This window comes from Panthera tigris, chromosome B3 (genome assembly GCF_018350195.1).
Source record: "Panthera tigris isolate Pti1 chromosome B3, P.tigris_Pti1_mat1.1, whole genome shotgun sequence".
In the NCBI taxonomy this organism is placed as follows: domain Eukaryota; kingdom Metazoa; phylum Chordata; class Mammalia; order Carnivora; family Felidae; genus Panthera; species Panthera tigris.
In genome coordinates, this window is record NC_056665.1 from 5781171 (window position 1) to 5803131 (window position 21961).

At 47.0% G+C, this 21961-nt stretch overlaps 1 long non-coding RNA gene across 1 annotated transcript; it reads right to left on the reverse strand.

Moving 5' to 3' along the window:
* Nucleotides 1-1258: 1258 nt before the first annotated feature.
* Nucleotides 1259-21825, reverse strand: LOC102961926. Its single transcript, XR_001509847.2, has 4 exons — nucleotides 21543-21825; nucleotides 21338-21454; nucleotides 6656-6731; nucleotides 1259-1381 (listed from the first exon to the last, which is right to left on the reverse strand). It is a non-coding gene; the product is annotated as an uncharacterized LOC102961926 (long non-coding RNA).
* Between the last annotated feature and the right edge of the window lie 136 nt (nucleotides 21826-21961).

The following is a 21961-nucleotide window of genomic DNA, read 5'->3' on the forward strand; positions in this document are numbered from 1 at the left end:
AGGAGCCCTCTGCCTGGCTGACCCAACTGTGCGAGCTTCAGGTCTCACAGAATCTAAATCCGTTTTGTAGCCAGAGCGAAGGACTAGGCTGCACTGGGGACGCCCTGTGCCTACCTCTGGCTGGAAGACAAACTCAGCATTCCTCCTGCCAAGCTATTTTGACAAACCCTTGCCCCCCCCCCCCCCATCTCCTCAGGCCTGGGTGCCAAGAGTAAGCCTTGCCCAGAAATCTTGGTAACTGCCCTGCTCACTGGGCCCTGGGCTCAACAGGGTGGGGGATATAAAACCCCAAGAGCTGCTGCCGAATGTCCTTCTCCCTTCTGGACCCCCCCCACCCCCACCCCCGCCTTGACTCCCTGAATAGGCATAACTATTCTCAATCGGCAGCCACACTCCTCCAGACTGCTCAGCCAGGAGACAGAAACCAGACTTCTCTGGAATCTCTTCCCCTCCCAAGCTTTTCTGCAAAGCTAATCTTTACAGTTTGTCACCTACCCCACCTCTTTACTAGTTTGGGCAAATATTTAGCATATAGGATTAACTCTCCCCCTGCCTTGCCCTTGGCAGACCTGGCTAATTGATCCCAGAACTCTTTCCAGATGGGCCCCTGTGTAGCCACTCCCCACAGATCAGGGGGGAAACCTATTTGGCCTCTTCCTGAAAGTCAGGTCTAAATTATCGAAGCGGTAAATCTGTTCCAGAGGAAAAGGGCCGGTGCTTGCCATGAAGTGAAGTCCCGAATCTAGGTTGAGACCAGGAGGCCAGTTCCAAGGACGTATTTTCTGTTTGATCAAGTACCACCTTGTGGTCCATCCCGTGACACAGTGGAAAAATCACTGACCTTGAGCTGGAAGTCCTGCCCTGTTCTGGGCAAAACGACTGACTTCCTCATTGTGCACACGGGGCTACAGGTCAGGCTGCTGCAGCGGGTCACCGTAGACTGGGTGACGGCAACAACAGACTGATTTCTCACAGTTCTGAAGGCAGGGAGGTCCACAGACGGATCCTGTGTCTAGTGAGGGCCCTTTTCCAGGCCGCAGACTGGTAGCTCCCACCGACTTCTTGTAACCTCACATGGTGGAAAGAAATCCTCACTTCTTCTTTAACTTTTTGTAATGTTTATTTACTTTTGAGAGAGAGAGAGCATGAGTGGCGAGAGGCAGAGAGAGAGAGAGAGAGAGGGAGACAGAGGATCCGAAGCAGGCTTTGCGCTGACAGCCCAGAGCCCCACGCGGGGCTCGAACTCATGAACCGGGAGATCGTGACGTGAGCAGAAGTCGCAAGTTGGACGCTCAACTGACTGAGCCACCCAGGAGCCCCAAGAATTCTTGCAGAGGGGCCGTGGAGAGCTGTCCTTAGAACCTGGAGAAAATGTCACCTCCTGGGGGCGAAAACAGTCAGAAAGGAGGCGAAGAATGAGTTTGATGAGCTTACAGACCATATGTGCATTACTTTCTACTTCAGCTGCCTCTCCCGGCAGCCTCCCTGCGCCGTGCTCCCCAACACTCCCCTCGATGCCCCCAACTATTCATCCCCCTCACTTATCAGAAGGACTAGAGGCCAACAGGCAGCACCCACTGCAGCTTGCTCCTCCCCAGGCGCCAGGGTGGATGTTCCCCCATCTGCAGCCTGGACCCCGCAGTGCGAGGTCTCAGCTATCTCCCGCCATCACCCTCTTCTCTCGCTGGCATCTTCGGCCTCGCCTCTGCCAGCTCCTTTTCTTCAGCATATAAATTTGCTAAGGATATTCCCAGTTTAGAACAACAACAACAACAACAACAACAACAACAACAGGGGCGCCTGGGTGGCTCAGTCGGTTAAGCGTCTGACTTGGGCTCAGGTCATGATCTCGCAGTTTGTGGGTTTGAGCCCCGTGTCGGGTCCTGCGCTGACAGTGCAGAACCTGCTTGGGATTCTCTGCCCCTCCCCTGCTCTCTCTTGCTCTCAAAAATAAATAAACATTAAAAAACAACAAACTAAAAGCCACACCCCAAAAGCCCTCCTTCCATCTAGCATCTCTCTCGTGCGTGCGTTCTTGCTGGAAGACAGGTCTATACTGGCTGACCTCACTGCTACCTCCCAGCCTTTCTTCAACCCAGTGTGACTGGGTTCTTGCTTGTCCTGGTCCCGCCTCTTCACCGTCTGGTATGGAAATAAAGAAAAGTCCCCTGCCAAGACCAGCGATGGTTTCTGGATCGCTAAATCCAGAATTTTGGTGCCTATTTACTCCTCCACTTTGTAGGTCCCCACCGCGGACCATCGCCTGGACATCTGTGACAGCCCTTCTGGGTCCTCTCTTCCTCAGAGGCTCTTAAGTGTTGGTGGCCCCCAGGGTCTCATCACGGCCCCACCCCCATCCCATTCCGCAGCTCACTCTCTCCTGAGCAATCTTTTCAGACCCATGGCGCCTACTACTGTCTCTACGCCTGAGAATCCTTAGTAGTAAGCAATATGTGAAAGAATGTAAAATAATCGTGCATGAACTGAGGAGGATACCATGTGAAGGAAGACATTTGAGGGAGAAAGGAAAAATAACGGGTCCTTTCCAGACTACCGTGGGCAAGTTAGCACACCACCCCAAGCTCTGACTTCTCATCCACAGGACTTGGGACAAGAATAGTACCTACTTCATAGCGTTGCTATGAGGCTTACGTGGGATAATTCAAGAGCACGCTCCCAGAGCACATACTTGTCAACATTGCAACGGTCTCTGTGACTTGCAGGGGTAGAGGCACCATGGAGAGAAGAGGAGTCAAATGAGAAATGGTAGTTTAGATCCAGGTTTGGGGACGTACAAGGGCAGTGGACTGGTGAGGTCTATTTGTCGAGGGCATTCCTAACCCACGTCATGGGCTGAGAGCCGAGGGGCAGGCTGTTGTTTTCCTTCCGGCCGTCCGGATGACCTTGTGAGCACCTGACCTGGGTTCGGTGAATGGCTGGCCATCGCGCCCTATGTGCACGTCCCAGGCATTCCTGAGACGATCTGTCCTGAAGTGTGTGTGGGGGCTGCTGGTGGTTTGGGATGATAAACAGCTTAGAGCCAGGGAAGGAAAAGGTCACCTACTGGGCTGTGTCGTGGGGGAGGGAACACAGTTCCCAGGGGAACGAACACTGGTATTTAAGAAGTACACTGAGCCTGTTCTTAGCACTTGTCCAGGGCCAGGTTCTGAACTAAACATGAATGTTTTTTGTCCATAATTATAGGCTCCAGCCCTGGGGACTAATTCAGTGGTGGCTGGACCCAGTTTACACGGACCCGTGAGAGTCAATTATTAAATGTGCAGGAATTTTGCAAGCCAGTTGTTAAACACAGCCATTGTTAAAAACTAAGTTACACAGGGGCGCCTGGCTGGTTCAGTCGGAGGAGTGAGAGACTCTTGATCTCAGGGTCATGGGTTCGAGTCCCATGTTGGGTGTAGAGATTCCTCAAATAAACTTAAATAAAATTAAGTTATAGGTGTGCCTGGGTGGTTCAGTTAGTTAAGCAACCAACTTCAGCTTAGGTGACAACTTCAAGGTTCATGAGTTCAAGCCCACATCGGGTGAGCTCGAGCCCCGATTCAGGCTCCATGCTTTCAGAGTGGGATTCTCTCTCTTTCCTTCTCTCTCTCTTTGCCCTTCGTGAGATTCTCTCTCTCTCTCTGCCTTGTGCTCACTCGTGCTTTCTCTCTCTCTCAAAAAAAAAAAAAAAGAACTTCATTAAAAAAAAAGAAGTTATATAAACTTATAATTAAATAAATTGTATTTAGGGAGAGCCTGGGTGGCTTAGTCAGTTAAACGTCCGACGCTTGGTTGGGGCTTCGGTCACGGTCTCACAGTTTGTGCGTTTGAGCCCCGCATCAGGGCTCTGCGCTGACAGCACGAAGCCTGCTTGGGATTTCTCTCTCCCTCTCTCTGCCCCTCCCTAGCTCATTCTCTCTCTCTCTCTCTCTCTCTCTCTCTCACTCTCTCTCTCAAAAAATAAACATAAAAGATTTAAAAAATTATGTTAAAAAAACCAAAACTCATAGCTTCTTATTTAATTTCCTATATTTTACTAGTATCCATTCCCTTGAGGACATTCACACCTGTTGCATCTGTATGACAGAAACACCATGTAACAGAAACACTATTCGACTCTGATCAGTGCTGTCATATCTAGAATTTGAAATTGGCCGGGTCTGAAGTATTTACGTCAGGAAATCAGGGCACGTACACACACTGCCCCCGCCATAGCGCTGGTCGTCAGTAACATCTGCCAGCACCTCGCCGGACAAACCGGGGTCAGGAATTCTGTCTTCTCATCAGTTCCAACATTCTCGATCTGCGCCAGATAAACACAGTCCAGCCTTTTGGGTTTCCGGACTCCAGGTTTGGAGGCAGCCGCCCCAGAGGGCCGTGTCTCACCCATCCCCCACCAGGGGTGTGACCATTGGTGGCTACTCTGGACCCTGGCCCTCGCTGCGTCCTCCCTCAGCTAAGCGCTCACTTGACTCTGACAACACTGCCGGGTTGGTATTGAACTTTGACTTGACCCATTTTATAGATGACAAAGTGAGCCACAGAGAAGTTAAGCAACTCTCTCCTGAGGCTGTCAGCCAAGAAAAGTTGGAACCCTCTCACAACCACTAGCTCTACAGATAAAGAACAATAATCCGATGAGCCGATAAGGGGATGTGATTAAATGGCTCAGTTACCATTCCTTCACAGCTGCCAATGCTGGCTTTAGTTTCCAGCTACCACGGGGCATTGATTCTGATGTACTTGTACTGTCCTTAGTCACATCCAATAAAACAGTGGACTTACAAAATTCGGCCCATCCCAGGTCTTTAGGAGACTTTAATGAGTAAATAAGACTGTTCTAGAGTTAATGATCCATTGTTTCGGTTGATGGTGTGCTTCTAAGTCAATCAATTATTAATTAGGAATTAATTAATTAGATCTGACTACATACCCAACTCAGTTCAAGATCTGGACGCTTCCCATGAGAGCTAAAGCCCAGAGCGTGTAAATAGCTTGTTGAAAGTTACACAGTTTGGAAGAGATTAGGACAGGATATTCACCACGCTTGTCTGATTCCAGAGCTCCTGTGCCAGGGAGAGCCATGTGATGAGTATTCAGCAGCTATTTAAAAACACCTCTTGGGGCGCCTGGGTGGCTCAGTGGGTTAAGCAGCCTTGATTTCAGCTCAGGTCATGACTTCATGGTTCATGAGTTGGAGCCCCACGTCGGGCTCTGAGCTGATGGCTCGGGGCCTGCTTGGGATTCTCTCCGTCTCTCTCTCTGCCCCTCCTCCACTCACGCTTTATCTCTCTCCCAAAAATAAATAAATAAACATTAAAAAAACACATAACAACATTAACAACTCAGGCAACAACAGGTGTTGGCGAGGATGCGGAGAAAGAAGATCTCTTTTGCATTGTTGGTGGGAATGCAAGCTGGCGCAGCCACTCTGGAAAACAGGATGGAGGTTCCTCAAAAAACTAAAAATAGAACTACCCTACGACCCAGGAATTGTACTACTAGGCATTTATCCACGGGATATAGGCATGTTTTTCGAAGGAGCACACGCACCCCAATGTTTATAGCAGCACTATCCACAATAGCCAAAGTATGGAAAGAGCCCAAATGCCCATCGAGGGATGAATGGCTAAAGAAGATGTGGTATATTTATACAATGGAGTATTACTCAGCAATCGAAAAGAACGAAATCTTGCCATTTGCAACTACGTGGATGGAACTGGAGGGTATCGTGCTAAGCGAAATTAGTCAGAGAAAGACAAATATCATAGGACTTCACTCATAGGAGGACTTTAAGATACAAAACAGATGAACATAAGGGAAGGGAAGCAAAAATAATATAAAAACAGGGAGGGGGACAAACATAGACTCATAAATATGGAGAACAAACAGAGGGTTGCTGGAGGGGTTGTGGGAGGGGCGATGGGGTAAATGGGGAAGGGGCATCAAGAAATCTATTCCTGAAATCATTGTTGCACTATATGCAACAACTATAACTAACTTGGATATAAATAAAAAAAAAAATTAAAAAGAAATAAATAAAGGGCAAAAAAAAACCACAAACCAACACACACACACACAGCAAACTCTTGTAGGGGCTCCTGGGTGGCTGGTCAGTTTAGTGTCTGATTCTTGATTTTGGCTTAGGTCATGATCTCACGGTTTATGGGATCGAGCCCCACATTGGTCTCTGTGCTGATGGTGCACAGCCTGATTGGGATTCAATCTCTCCTTCTCTCCCTGCCCCTCAAAAGAAAGAAAGAAAGAAATTCTCATAGAAGAATACTTAATCACAGAGAAAAACGCCCGTAAAGGATTTGGTTAAAAAATGGAGGTGAACACATTACTGTATTTTATCAGTTTTGGATATGTGTTGCTTTTCACCTCTTAACATCTGAAACAGGGTGCATCAAAAACCAATTCCAGGTGAATTATAGATATTCATGTGAAAGGTGAAACAATAAAGCTTCTAGAAGATACTATAGGAGAATATCTTCATAGTCTTGGGGTAAGAAAAGACTAATGAAACAGGAAACAAAGCATACCCATAAAAGGCCAGTAAGTTGGACTACATTAAAATTAAGGAATTTTTGTGCATCAAAAGACGTATTAAGAAAATAAGAAGGTAAGCCCCTGGGGCATGTGGGTGGCTCACTCAGTTAAGCATCCGTATCTTGATCTCAGGTTCCAGAGTTCAAGCCTCGAACTGGACTCCACACTGGGCATGAAGCCTATTAATAAATAAGTAAGTAAGTAAGTAAATAAATAAATATTAAAGTAAAGCCACTGAATAGGAGAAAACTTTTACAGCGTATGTATCCAAAAAAGGGAACTCATACCAGAATATATATCAAACTCCTACAAGTCACAGACGGGCAGAATCCAATGGGAAAAAAAAATGCACAAGACTTGAGACAGGCACTTCATAAAAGAGAATAATCAAATGAATATTAAGCATATGAAAAGGAGCGCAGTCCCCTCAGTTTCCAGGGAAATGAAATGTACAACCACCACAAGGGGCGCCTGGGTGACTCAGGCTGTTAAATGTCAACTCCTGATTTTGACTCAGGTCATGATCTCACAGTTTGTGGGTTCGAGTCCTGCATGGGGCTCTGTGCTGACAGTGTGGGGCCTGCTCGAGATTCTGTCTCTCTGTGTCCCTCCCCTGCTCATGCTCTCTCTCTCTCTCTCTCAAAAATAAATAAATAAACATTAAAAAAAAAATAAGGTAAAACTTCCATAAGTTACCACTGCACACCCAGAAGAATGACCAAAATCGAAAAGAACGACAGTGCTGAGGGTTAGCGAAAATGTGGCGAGACTGACATGAGAGACTGAAGGTCCCATAGGCTGCTGGTGGAAAAGAAATTAACCAATCCCTTAGAAGACCATTTGGCAGTGTTCGTGAAAGATGAACACTTACACAGTAACTTGTGAGCCATTAATTCACTCCTAAGTGTCGTCCAACGGAATTTCATACATACATGGAGCAAAAGACAAGGGCTAGAACATTCACCATGCCTCATTAACAATAGCCCCAAACCAGAAAAACCCCTAATGTCCATCAACAGTAGAACAGATCCGGGGCGCCTGGGTGGCTCAGTCGGTTGAGCAACCGACTTCAGCTCAGGTCATGATCTCATGGTTTGTGAGTTCGAGCCCCGTGTCGGGCTCTGTGCGGACAGCTCAGAGCCTGGAGCCTGCTTCGGATTCTGTGTCTCCCTCGCTCTCTGCCCCTCCCCCACTCATGCTCTGTCTCTCTCTCTCTCTCTCTCTGTGAGAAATAAATAAACATTAAAAAAAATTTTAAAAAAACCCAGTAGAAGAGATCCATAAATTGTGGCAGATTCATAAAATGGAGTGTCAGACGGCAACAGAATAAATTATAACTATTTTAAGCAAAAGCATGGATGAATTTCACAGACGCAATGTTGAGAAGTAAGACACAGCAGAATACATGCGTCTGATTCCATTTCCATCAAAACAAAAATGGGCAAAAACCGGTCCATTTTCGTAGGATTGAGGATGGAAGTTACTTTGGGAGAAGTTGGGACAAACGGTGCCAGGAGGTGCATGAGGAGGGTTTTTGGGGTGCTGGTGATGTTATGTTTCCTGAGCTGGGCAGTGACTGGGGGAACATTCATAAGTTGTACATCAGTAGTTTGTGTACTTTTCTGCATATGTGAATACATATATTATGCTCCGGTAAAAAGTTAAAAAAAAAAAAAAAAGGAGGGAGGATAGAGAGAGAGTTGGACAGAGGATATCAATTACTCACAGACCTTTGTTGAAAGACCCGTTCAATGATGCCTGTCCAACGATGGAATACAAGACACTACCCCGAGCTAAGAAACTGGCAAAACATGCTGACGAATCTACTGGAAAAACATGAGGGAACTTAGAAAACTCACTGGAACTAAAATACTATGGAATAACAACATGGAATAGAGCAGAGAAGAAATTGGAGAGACATCATAGAAGTTTCTCGTATTTGTAAGACCCAGAAAGAAAAATTATCAGTTTTAAACTTTGTAAAGTCAAGTTAAGAATTTAATTTCTAGGGGCGTCTGGGTGGCTCAGTCGGTTGAGCGTCCGACTACGGCTCAGTTCATGATCTCACAGTTCATGAGTTCAAGCCCCACATCGGGCTCTGTGCGGACAGCTCAGAGCCTGGAGCCTGCTTCGGATTCTGTGTGTCTCCCTCTCTCTCTGCCCCTCCCCTGCTCATGCTCATGCTCTCTCTCTCAAAAATAAATAATAAACTTAAAAAAAAAAAGAATTTAATTTTTAGGGGCACCTGGGTGGCTCAATCGGTTAAGCATCCAACTCTTGATTTCAGTTTAGGTCATGATCTCATGGTTCATCAGTTTGAGCCCCATGTCCGGCTTTGCACTGAGTGTGGAGCCTGCTTGGGATTCTCTCTCTGCCTCTCCCCTTCTCACTCTCTCTCTTAAAAATAAAATCTGAAGGGGCACCTGGGTGGCTCAGTTAGTTAGGCGCCCAACTTCAGCTAGGGTCATGATCTCATGGTTTGTGAGTTCGAGCCCCACATTGGGCTCTGTGCTGACAGTGTGGAACCTGCTTGGGGCTCTCTCTCTGCCCCTCCCCCAATGATCTTCCTCTCAAAATAAATAAACCTCAAAAAAATTAACTGTTAAAGTAAATATATAAAATCACAATCAAAAAATTCTCAAACATAGAGTTAGTCATAACTAAAATAGGACGCATGAACATCGGGCTTCCTGATTGTGTGCATTGGGAGTGACACAATTTAGGTAAAATTCCTGTTAAAGGTGTTTAACTTGAATCCAGCCATAAGGAAACCATCAGACAAAAGAAACAATGTAACTGTTAGGATATTCTACCAAATAGCTGACATGGCTTTTTCAAAAATAGCAAGGTTATAAACACCTCCCACCCATCCACACACAAAAGGACAGGGTAGTGCTTTGGGTTAGAGAAAACTAATGAGGCATGATAACCACAGCAAGGCATGATCTTTATTGGATTCTGGACCCCTGACTTGCTCCCTAAATTTCACGAAATTGAGACAACTTGGAACAAGGAATATGGACTACCTGTTACATAGCATTATTGCATCAATGTTAAATTTTTTGTGTATGATGATGTGGTGCCCGTTTTTGTTGCATCACTGGTGCTTTCCTCTAGCATAATTCTCAAACTTTTGGGATTTAGGACCCCTGTACACTCTTGGGAGTTGTTGAGGACTCCAAAAAGCTTTGTTTATAGGAGTTATACAAAACTACATTTACTGAGTTAAAAGTTAAAGCAGATTTTTTTTTTTTTTTTTTTTTTTTAGGCTTATTTATTCAGGGGCACCTGGGTGGCTGCCGGTTGGGTGTCTGACTCTGGATTTCAGCTCAGGTCATAATCTCAGGGTCGTGGGATTGAGCCCTGTGTCAGACTCTGCACACTGGGCATAGAGTCTGTCTGAGATTCTCTCTCTCTCTTCCTCTCCCCCTCTCCCCTGCTCATGCTCTCTCCCTAAAAAAAACAAAAACAAAAACAAAAACACTACATTCTCCCCCCCCCCCAAAAAAAAAAAAAACTTAGTGGGGAGGGTTGTTTGTTTTCATTTTTGCAAATCTCTTCCTGGCTGAGTTAATGGAAATAGCTGGATTCTCATCTCTGCTTCTGCATTCAGTCTGTTGTGCATGTTGTTTTGCCTGAGGAATATGAAGGAGATCCGGCCACACACAGATTTATATTTGGAAAAAGGAAAATGAAGGAGGATTAAAAAAAAAATTTTTTTTAATGTTTACTTATTTTGGAGAGAAAGAGCACCAGCAGGGGAGGGGCAGAGAGAGAGGGAGACACAGAATCCAAAGGAGGCTCCAGGCTCTGAGCTGTCAGCACAGAGCCCTATGCAGGGCCCTGAGATTATAATGAACCTGAGATTATATCCTGAGCCGAAGTGGCCTGCTTAACCGACTGAGCCACCCAGGCACGCCACGAAGGAGGATTTTAACAGCTTTCGAATATTGCAGATAATCTCTCCCCTCCGATTATCAAAGACCACTTAATTTTTATTTTTTAAACTTACTTTATTTTTAAAAAATCATTTTATTTTTTTAAGTAAACTGCACCCAACACGGGTCTTGAACTCATGACTGAGAGATCAAGAATCACATGCTCTTCCGACTGAGCCAGCCAGGCACCCCAAATGTTTAATTTTTAATTTAATTTTTAATTTTTTAAAAATTAATTTTATTTATTTTTAAATTTACATCCAAGTTAGCTAGCATATAGTGCAACAATGATTTCAGGAGTAGATTCCAGTGACTTATCCCCCAACCGTTTAATTTTTTTTTTTTTTAATGTTTATTTATTTTTGAGAGAGGCAGAGACAGAATGTGAGTGGGTTGGGGCAGAGAGAGAGAGGGAGACACAGAATCTGAAGCAGGCTCCAGGCTCTCAGCTGTCAGCACAGAGTCTGATGCGGGGCTCGAACTCATGGAGCTGAGAGATCATGACCTGAGCCGAAGTCGGACGCTCAACCGGCTGAGCCACCCGGGTGCCCCCCAACTATTCAATTTTTAAGGATCCGCAATACCAAAAGCAGACAATGGAGTGGAAGAAAGCAAAACATGAGTTTGAAAAAATTAACAGATGAGACAGCAGGGCCATGCACACACAGGTCAGAGGAGCCAGCATGCCGTCTGAGGCTCCCCAGGTTTCCCTGCACCAGGAAGGAGACCAGACACAGGTGGCTTTTTTTTTTTTTTTTTTTTTTAAATTAAGTCAGTTGCAGGTCCTTGATATTGAACAAGAAAGCAGCAAGGGGCATCAGCAGCAGAGAGCGTGCCTCTAATATGACAGCTCTTCCCCCCTTGTCGCTCCATACCGGAAGGTACAATTTGGGGAGAAAAAAAAAGTGTGCTATACCTAGTTGGTTATGGTATCTACTAGTACACCTTTCTAGTTGGTTTTCACACAAGCAATTCTCCAATCCTCGCAGGACTGAATGTCCTACAATTTAACTCAATTCTGACACCACCTGCCTGGAGACAGCATCAGATCCCACAGGGGAAGGGCTCCTTCCCGTCAGACTGATGCCAGCTGCAGATCTGGGACACTTGCACTTTGGACCAATCGGCTATAAGTTGGGGATTCCCAGGACCCTCTCCTCAGGTCCCATCATCTGCTGGAATAGCCCACAAATCTCAGGGAAATATCGATTCACATGTATCAACTTATTATACGCGATATCTAAAGGATTCCGATGGACAGTCAGATGAAGAGGTACATTAGAGTGAGGTCCAGAAGGTCCTGAGCAAAGGAGATTCTGTCCCAGTTTATAAATAATGAAGGACACTCCTGTCACTCAGCAAATTCCAAGGGGTTTAGGAGTTCTGTGCCAGGGACTGGGGACAAAGACCAAAAATATTTCTATACCACAACTTTCTTATAAGACAGGCAAGGCATTGATGGATACATCTGGCTTAGAGTTGAAGAATCATGAACAGAACATCTAAGAAGTTACATTTCAGGACATAAGACTCACTTGAGTTAAAGTTGAATGCGTGTCTCAACCGCTGATCTTGACTGGGTTAGAGAAAAATGATTGTGATTTTCCAAATTTCCACAGTTGCTTCTGTGCCAAAAATTAGCTTTATACCTTCTTTCATTAAAACATGTTTTTTTAAAATGTTTATTTGTTCTTGAGAGAGAGAGAGAGAGAGAGAGAGAGAGAGAACGCAAGCAGGGGAGGGGCAGAGAGAGAGGGAGACACAGAATTTGAAGCAGGCTCCAGGCTCTGAGCCGTCAGCACAGAGCCAGATGTAGGGCTCGAACTCATGAACTGTGAGATCATGACCTCAGTCGAAGCGGCCTGAGCCATCCAGGTGCCCCAGAACACATTCTGATCAAATAATCTTGCAGAGGAAAGATAACCTAGCTTCAAGGCTGTGACGTGAAAGCAGAGAGAAAATGATAGATTTTCTGCCCACTTATCAGGTTTAGGATCTTTTTAAGAAGTGTTCCCAGAAGCACCGCTATGTTGTCTGTGCCAAAAATTTTATGTACTGTCCTTGAGCGTGAAAAACAGTCAACTGGCCGGTTGTATAGAGTCCGCACTGGTCCTCCCACCAAGAGCCTCGTGACTGTCACATGCCTGTTTTCATCCGGTGTGAAGCAGTGATAGATTCCTGCAGGAGGAGTTATTGGAGTGTCGTCATTTTCTATGAAAGCCTGGATCCCCTCGTCCTCTTTACCTCTTACATCAAAGTATCCACTGACAGCAGAGGGGCGGTGAATCTTCCACCCAAGCCCAACGGCTCCTTACCACGGGCCTTCATCTTTTCTTTGTTTCTTCCAGTTTACCTTTGCGTATGGTTATCACGTGCATCCAAGAGTAGTTTCTCTTATTGGACCCTTTCTCATTCTGGGTCACGCACACACTTGGCAGCTTTCCAGTAAAGGACGCGGAGCTGGCGTGGCAGCTCCAGACTGACCCGGCAGCCGGGCTCTTGGGCGGTGAGGACACCCTGGGTCATCCTGGGACTCACCTCTGTGCTAGGCCTGCACCACGGTCCTTCCCCGGGGGTGGGTACAGCAAGCATCAGGGTCACCCCAACTTGCATGGCCAACCCGGCTCCTTGATCCAGAAAGGCCCAGGTGGCCTTTCTGCTTTGCGTATCTGGGCGCTCCACTGCCCAGCCTTGGTTTCCTGTGTTTCCTGGTTCCTGAGACTGGGTGAGACCCCACCTGGGGATTCTTTTATTGTAACAAAACGTACAAGTGATAGTTTCTTAAAGGTTAACTGTAATGTGGACTCCAGAACAACGTCAATGTGCCTCTCCTACTCTGTTACGTTCGTATCTGTTACATTCAACTGCATTCGTTTAAAAAAGATTTTTAAGCTTATTTATTTATTTTGAGAGAGAGAAAAAGAGCGAGCAGGGGAGGGGCAGAGAGACAGGGAGAGAGACAATCCCAAGCACGCTTTGCGCTATCAGAGTGGAGCCCGATGTGGGGCTGGAACTCACGAACCGTGAGATCATGACCTGAGCGGAAACCAAGAGTCGGGCGCTTAACTGACTGAACCACCTAGGTGCCCCTCAAATTTATTCTTGGACAGATTTTTTAACCCGTGCATAACATTTTAACATCAGTACTGGTCACCTGGAAAATACTGGATTGCTGAGTTATACAAATCTTCTAAAAACTGATACATTTCACTACGCAATATGAAAAAAATCACATTTGGAAATGCCACCAATCTCATTAGCAACATCCTTAAGAACCGGGAAGCTCTCAAGTTCAGGGGATATGTACAAGTTTGACAAAATTTTAGTTTCCCTTGAAAGCTTAAATGTTGGGCACCTGGGTGGCTCAGTTAGTCGAGCACCCTACTTCAGCTCAGGTCCTGATCTCGCTGGTTGTGGGTTCGAGCCCCACATTGGGCTCTGTGCTTACAGCTCGGAGCCTGGAGCCTGCTTCGGATTCTGTGTCTCCCTCTCTCTCTGCTCCTCCCCTGCTAACGCTCTGTCTCTCTCTCAAAAATAAACATTACAAAAAAAAAAAAAAAAAAAAGCTCATATGTTATCATTGACAACAAATACTGTCCATTACTTCCTTGAAATGACTAATTTCATTCATTTTGGAGATAATATCTGCCAGATATTCAAGTCTGAAAAACTATAGTTTCTCTATCAGTTGTTCTTTCCAGTTAAAATAGTGATCTAGGGGCGCCTGGGTGGCTTAGTCGGTTAGGCGGCCGACTTAGGCTCAGGTCATGATCTTGCGGTCCGTGAGTTCCAGCCCCACGTCGGGCTCTGTGCTGACAGCTCAGAGCCTGGAGCCTGTTTCAGATTCTGTGTCTCCCTCTCTCTGACCCTCCCCTCTTCATGTTCTGTCTCTCTGTTTCAAAAATAAATAAACATTAAAAAAATTTTTTTTAAATAAAATAAAATAAAATAAAATAAAATAAAATAAAATAGTGATCTATGGGGGTGCCTGGGTGGCTCAGTCAGTTAAGCTTCCGACTTTCGATTTTGGCTCAGGTCATAATCTCACGCTTCGTGAGATTGAGCCCCATATGGGGCTCTGTGCTGACATTGTAGAGCTTGCTTGGCATTCTCTCTCTCCCTCTCTCCCTTTGCCCCTTCCTCCTTTCAAAAATAAATAAATATTTTTAAAAAATGGTGTTCTATGAAAAAAGCAACTCAAATAAGCCTTTAAATGCCTTTCCAGGAGACAGCCATCTTACCTGGGTCTCCACCAGCAGCCCTTCCTACGCACTTCCCACTTTTATTATCTAGGCTATTTGAAAGAGGTATACCCATGAGTAAATATTTAATATAGGTATTAATTTTTACTGCTTTATTAAGGATACCTTCATACTGTCTCTTAAACCCAAAGAATGCGTGCGGTGTGCAGTCAAATCACTGCTACCAGAGTTTGGTGCCTGTGTCGCGATTCCTGGTCAACTGCCAGCAGTTTTCCCCAGGTGCGCAAACATTAACACCGAGAAAGTAACTTCTCAGTATTGTTACGATAACAGTTTTGCCCTCCGGGATAACCCCATCCTTTCCCCTTCTGGGTCTGAGGGCCACACTTTGAAAACCGAACCACATCCTCCTCTCCTCTCCACCGGACTTTACATTAAGTTCTTATCTTTCGTGCTTCTTGCTCCCAGGAACAGGGCAGCTCCACCCCCCCCTTCCCACTTCCTCCCCCCCCCCCCCCCCCACTCTTCCCTTCCCTGCTCGCTCGCTCTGCTCCAGCAGGTGGCTGCTTTCAGCACTGGGGAGTGGCCAGCTGCCCTTGGTGGGGATTGCCTGAGAGCCCCTCACCCTTCTTTCCTGACCTCACTCCCTCTTCCCCTCCCCCAGGCTCATTAACCCTTCACTTCCCCCCCTCCCCCCAGGGTGGAAAGGAAGCCAGAGGAAAAGCCTCAATATTGAAGGACACAGCCAGAGTGAGTCGTGCCAGGACTTGGGACACTGTAGACCACCCACGTTACTGTGGCAGTTTCTTTTAGAAATGAAAAAAGTATATATCTTGATTGTTCTTTTTCTGGTTATAAAAGTAATAGATGCTTGTTGCGTAATATTCAAACCACCCAGAATTGTATACAGTAGAAATTGAGAGTCTCCCCTAATCCCCCTCCCCCCATGCTCTCTCTGGTTTAGGAACCTTCAAATTTTCACATATATGTATTTTTCATACATATGTATGTATATGACAATGGGATATTTCTCTGCAACGTTCTATGTTCACTTAATGTATTATAATACAGCAATACAAAATAAATAATAATAAATAAAAAATCAGCAAATTAAAGATCTACTTCATTTTTTTAAAGTTTATTTTACTTAATCTTGGGGGGGGGGCAAAGAGAGAGAGGGAGAGAGAATCCTAAGCAGGTTCTGTGCTCAGTGAGGTGCCCTATGCAGGGTTCGATCCCACGTGAGATCATGACCCGAGCCAAAATCAAGAGTTGGACACTTAACCGAGCCACCTTGGTGCCCCAAGAGACTATAAACAGTGCTGCAGTGAAAACCTTCCTCTTATGCCCCTGAGCATCTTACGGTGAGTATTTCTATGGCATCCAGTCACTCAAAGTGAAATTTCTGGATGAAAGGGTATGCCCGTTTTATAAAAGGATGTGTGCTACCCAACTGCCCTCCAAAGGGATTATACTAGCTAACACTCCCTCCAACTACATCCACTGTATTTTGAAATGACCTCTTTATACATCCATTTCCCTGACACCCTCACCCTCACCCCCAGTGAGCTGAGGTCCCTTCAGGAATTGGAATGTGCCCTCTTTTCTATCCCTGGGTCACAACTGTCATGTCACAGGAGCTCATTCATGTGAATGAATGGATGTGAATGAATGAATGGACAATACGAACAACACCACTGTTAAAAAAAAAAAAAGAGAGAGAGAGAGAGAGAGAGAGACAACAGGGGCACCCATGTAGCTCAGTTGGTTGAATGTCTGACTCTTGATTTTGGTTCAGGTCATAATCCCAGGATCCTGGGATGGAGCTGTATGTGGCTCCATGCTGAGTGTGCAGCCTGCTTAAGATTCTCTCTCTCCCTCTCTCTCTCTCTCTCTCCTTCTCCCCCACTTGTGCTCTCTCTCAAAAAAAAAAAAAAAAAAAAAAAAAAAAAGGAAAGAAAAGAAAAAAGACAACAGGCCCCCCAAATGCCAAAAATGGAGTTACTTGTGCTAAATCCGGTGTCAGTAAACCAACACTTAATACCTAACCTAATGGCTGTTTCAGCGTCTCCCAGGGATGTGAACTTTAACCAGTCAATCTGGAATTACCTGTTCAGCACTGGTAAGGTAATCCACCTGATAGACCCCTTGTGTCCTCCATAGGAAGGTAACCTTGTCTGGAAATAATCCACTCTTTGCTAGCAACTTCCTTGTCCTGCTCCCTTCTGCCTATTAAAGCCATTTTATTTCTTTGCTTTTTACTTTTTTTTTTAATCTTTATTTATTTTTGAGAGAGAGAGAGGGAGAGAGAGCGAGCACGAGCCAGAGTGTGAGCAGGGGAGGAACAGAGAGAGAGGGAAACACAGAATCCAAAGCAGGCTCCAGGCTCTGAGCTGTCAGCACAGAGCCTGACACGGGGTTCAAACTCATGAACTGTGAGTTCATGACCTGAGCCAAAGTCGGTGCTTAAATGACTGAGCCCCCCAGGCGCCCCCTATAAAAGCCATTATGATATGATATGATATGATATGATATGATATGATATGATATGATATTATTACTATATTTTGGAGAGAGGAAGTGGGGGAGAGGGGCAGAAAGAGAGGGAGAGAGAGAGCCTGGCACTGGACTCAATCCCACGACCCTGGGATCGTGACCTGAGCTGAAACTGAGAGTTGGATGACCAACTGACTGAGCCATCTGGGCGCTCCAAAAGCCTTTCATTTTGTACAGGTCTTTGGAGCTCCTTTCTACCTGCTAGATAGGACGCTGCCCAGTTCATGAAATGCTGAATAAAGCCAATACAACCTTTAAATTTTACTCAGGTGAATGTCAAGACCGCCAACAGGTTTCTTGCCTGTGCGTCAGGCACCATTTTAAGCATTCAATCTGCACAAATTTCTTTAATCCTCATAACTACTAGGAGTGGGTGCTGTTATTATCCCCATTGGTAGATGAAGAAACTGAGGCTGGGAACGTGAGTGGCTTGCCCAGGCAATGAGCCAGTCGACTTCCGCAAACAGGCAGAAACCTTTACCCTCCAGGAATGATTACCCTCCAGTAATGATGCCTCGGTTCCTTTTTAATGCCCTTTTAATCATTTCTCCTTGCCCCATCTTTTGGATCTCCAGTTTTCTTAGGGATTAATTGAAGCAACCTGAGAGAATATTTCATAAAGGTAAATAGTATTCTGGGGTGCGTGGGTGACTCCACTGGCTAAGCATCTGACTCCTGACTTCAGCTCAGGTCATGATCTCACCGTTTTTGAGTTCGAGCCCCATGTCGGGCTCTGCGCTGAGGGTATGGAGCCTGCTGGGGATTCTCTCTCTCTCTTCTCTCTGCCCCCCCACTTCTCAAAATAAATAAATAAATAAATAAACTTAAAAAAGTATTAAATAGTATTCTGACATCTTCCAAATTTGTGTCGTCCGGACCCTGCCTGTTATTATCCATAGATTTGTTTTACAAAGTTACAATCAGAGTAGCATAGTGTGCTCTTTTATTGGGAGGGGGTCTGGGGAGTTGTCTACCCTGCATGATGACTTAGGTGGAAACGAATGCTGTGTGCCCCCTGCCCCCAGTGCAGGCTTGAAAAGGTGGGCTTGGCCACCTGGGAGTGCAAGGAGTCTACCTGATGGGAGGAAGGGGCAGTGCATCGAGTCAGGGACTGTTTGGGGGAATGGCTAAATTGAGGGTTCTTGGGGAGAGGAAACAGTAGAAGAGAAAGATGGTGAGGAAAGTAAAGGCCAGGAAATGTTATAAGCTAATTCAGACTCGACTGTATCAGGCGTGGGGAGCCAGTGCAGGTATCTGGCTGTGGGGTAAAGCTTCGGGGCTGTGCTTCAGGGTGGCATGGTGGGAGCAGTGGTCAGGTGACTGGGAAGGGGAGGGAACAGACTGCTGGCAGGGAAATCAGTTTAGAAATGACCATAAATAGCTCTGCTATCAACACCCTCCCCTCCCCCCACACAAATACACTTACCCTGCCTTCTCCTCTTTTCGCATTTCTAATAATGGCATTCCTATTCTTCTAGCCCCAGGGACCCAGGGATGGAAGTCTGAGTCACTCTGACTCCTCTCCCTGCCCAAGTCCTGCCAGCTGCAATTTCTGCTGATTCTATCTCTACCCGGTCTCTGGAGTCTTAAGGGTCCTTCCAGGACGTTATGTCAGGCCTGCGCCCGGTTCAGGGACTCTTGGCCTCCCTTGCCCAGTCCTGATCCTCTATCCCCCAACACCCCCTTACAGCTACTGTCAGACTTTACGCCCCGCCTGCAAACATACCAGGAAACTAATGCCCTGGGGTGTCCACCTGGGTGAAGTACAAGCCCCTCACCTCTTCCAGCCTTCTTGTCCAGCCTTCTCCCAGATCTTAAATCTTTTTTTATTAAAAAAAAAATTTTTTTAATGTTTTATTTTTGACAGAGAGAGAGAGAGAGAGAGAGAGAGACAGACAAAGCATGAGCGGGGGAGGGGCAGAGAGAGGGAGACACAGAATCAGAAGCGGGCTCCAGGCTCTGAGCTGTCAGCACAGAGCCCGACGCGGGGCTCAAACTCACGGACTGGGAGATCGTGACCTGAGCGGAAGTCAGACGCTTAACCGACTGAGCCACCCAGGTGTTCCCAGATCTTAAATATCCTTAAGGGCCAGCTTGCTGGATGCTCTGACCCTATGCTCACCAGGCTCTCCTGAATTATTTCTCATCAGAAATAATTTTGGCTTTGAGAGATGCCTCACTGTCATCTAAGCTCTTCTTGGGACACTTGCCTCTTGTGCCTGGTTTGTGGTGATTGCACACATGTGTGTCTGGCTCCCAAAGGGATTGAGCGATGAGCATTTTTGTGCCCCCCACAGGAAACTTGCGTATGACCTAGTCTCAATAACTAATTGTGGTTTGATTAAAAATATGGAAGGGTATGGGGTGCCTGGGTGGCTCAGTCAGTTGAGCATCTAACTCCTGATTTCCGCTCGGATCATGATCCCAGGGTCTTGGGATTGAGTCTCCAGGTGGGCTCCATGCTAAACGTGGAGCCTTCTTGGGATTCTCTTTCTCCCTCTGCCTACCCCTCTCTAAAATACAATTTAAAAAAAATTAAAAAAAAACATGGAAGGGTGGAGTTTCACTTCTGCTGACCCCATACTGGAGGATCTGAGCATTTTTCCTTTAAACACTATCTTTCGGGGCGCCTGGGTGGCTCAGTCGGTTGAGCGCCGACTTCGGCTCAGGTCACGATCTCGCGGTCCGTGAGTTCGAGCCCCGCATCAGGCCCCTGTGCTGACAGCTCAGAGCCTGGAGCCTGTTTCAGATTCTGTGTCTCCCTCTCTCTGACCCTCCCCCATTCATGCTCTGTCTCTCTCTGTCTCAAAAATGAATAAAATCGTTAAAAAAAACAAAAACACTATCTTTCTATGAAGTGTAGTTAATAGGGATTTTGTTTTCTCCTTTTTTCTTAAAAGAGTGATAGACTAGGAGCCACGTACATGGGTAGGAACTAGAGTTCTGCTACTTCCTGGCTCTGTGACTTTGAGTAAGTGTCCTAACCTCTCTGAGCCAAAGGAGTTGACACCAGCTGCCTCGCCAAACAGGCACTGTATGGGGAAGGCTGGCATGGAGCTGGAGCCCTGGGAGGCAGGGAGTAAGAAGCAGTTTAATCTCGAGGCTTTGCCTCAACTGCCCTGGGCTGCTACTGTGTTTGCGAAAAACACATGTGCCCCCACCCTGATCCCTGTGCAGGTGAGGGCTGGACTCTGGAACACACCGAGGCTTCCGTGCTGCCTCTCACTGGGGCCTCTGACACCCTGGTCTACCATGTAAAGGAACAGATGAGCCCCTGGGGACAGGCTGCAAATTCTTCCTGACCTTTTCAGAAGTGGTAGTATGGGTAGTTGACATACATTAACTGAATCTCATTGTTTGGGCCAGAAGGATTCTCAGGGGGTCCATTCTCCCCGTTGACAGGTATGGACACTGAGGCCCAGGTGCCTGATAATATCAGGATGGCATAAATCCAAATACCAGAGGCCTCCAAGGTCTTTGATGGTGTTTTGAGCAAGAGAATTGGGAACGGAGTGAAAGGGATTAGGAGTCATTCTGGGACACGCTGGCCCAAGATCAGGCCTCTGACTGAGACCTCAGACTTTGAGGGGGTCCAAAAGCAACCTCCCCTTGGACCCAGTCTGCTGGATCTCAGGGCCAAAGCAGTAGCTCTGTCTGGCTGGGACAGGGAGAAGCAGCACTAAAGTCGGTAATTCAAGGTCGCTTTCCTGGCCCAGCCCCATCTGGCAATGTTGACTGTTGAGGCAATGTTACAGGAGAGCTGGGGACACAGGGCAGAACGTGGTTGCTAACGTTCGGAGTGAGATGGTGTGACCGGGACAGTGGGGGCTGGGGTCAGATTTTTCTAAATAAAACCCAGCCCGGGCTGGTGTCCCATTTCAAGAACATGGGTGAGGAGAGTTTAGTCGCTGATGACAGAACCAATCAGTATGGTCTTGTGCGTGTAAACAGACAAACATGGACCTGTTTGCCAGGGTGGGGGCTGAGCTCGCTCATTCAGTCCAGGCTGCACGAGGACTCATCCGGATCGTGATAAGCCATCAACCACAACCGCTGAGCACAGGGTGTGCTCGGAGCCTTTTTACTTACGTTATTGCACCCACGTCTCCTGGGAGCCCTGTGGCTGTTACAATTGCCATTTCGGACGGGGGGAAAAAACAGACTCTGGCTATGCCGGATGACTTCGAGGATTAGCCGCTTGACCTTCTGGGGAGAAGCAGAGGAGAGAGTTCGGCTCTTGACTGCGGACGGTCTACGCAACCCGTGGAGGGGACAGGAGTATCTGAGAGCGCACCTGAAAAGAGCCGACGTGCCCGTGGTCTCAGTTCAGGAACACGGAACCCGCGCTTGGTTAAGGCGAAGGAGTTTCCGCCCAGCAAACGCCAAGGGCGCGGGAGTTTGCTCACTTTGGGGGGGGTTTTAAGCTGATTCGTCAGCAACTGACACCCTGGCTTAAATAGGGCGTCCTGGAGAGAGGGGCTCGGCCTCGCTACCTGCCGCCCTAAGCCCCCAGCTCCGGCCCCCGCTCGCGGGTCGGCGCGCGTCTCCCCCGCCTCTCCCCGGCAGTTCAGCGGGGCTGCGCGCGGCGCCAATGGCAGCGCGGGCTGCGCGCTGGGGCGGGGTCGGGCCTGCGCGGGGGCCTCCCGAGGGGTCCGGCTCGGCCCCGGCCCCTCCTCCTCCCCGGCGAGGCCCAATCGGGTGGCGGCCCCCGGC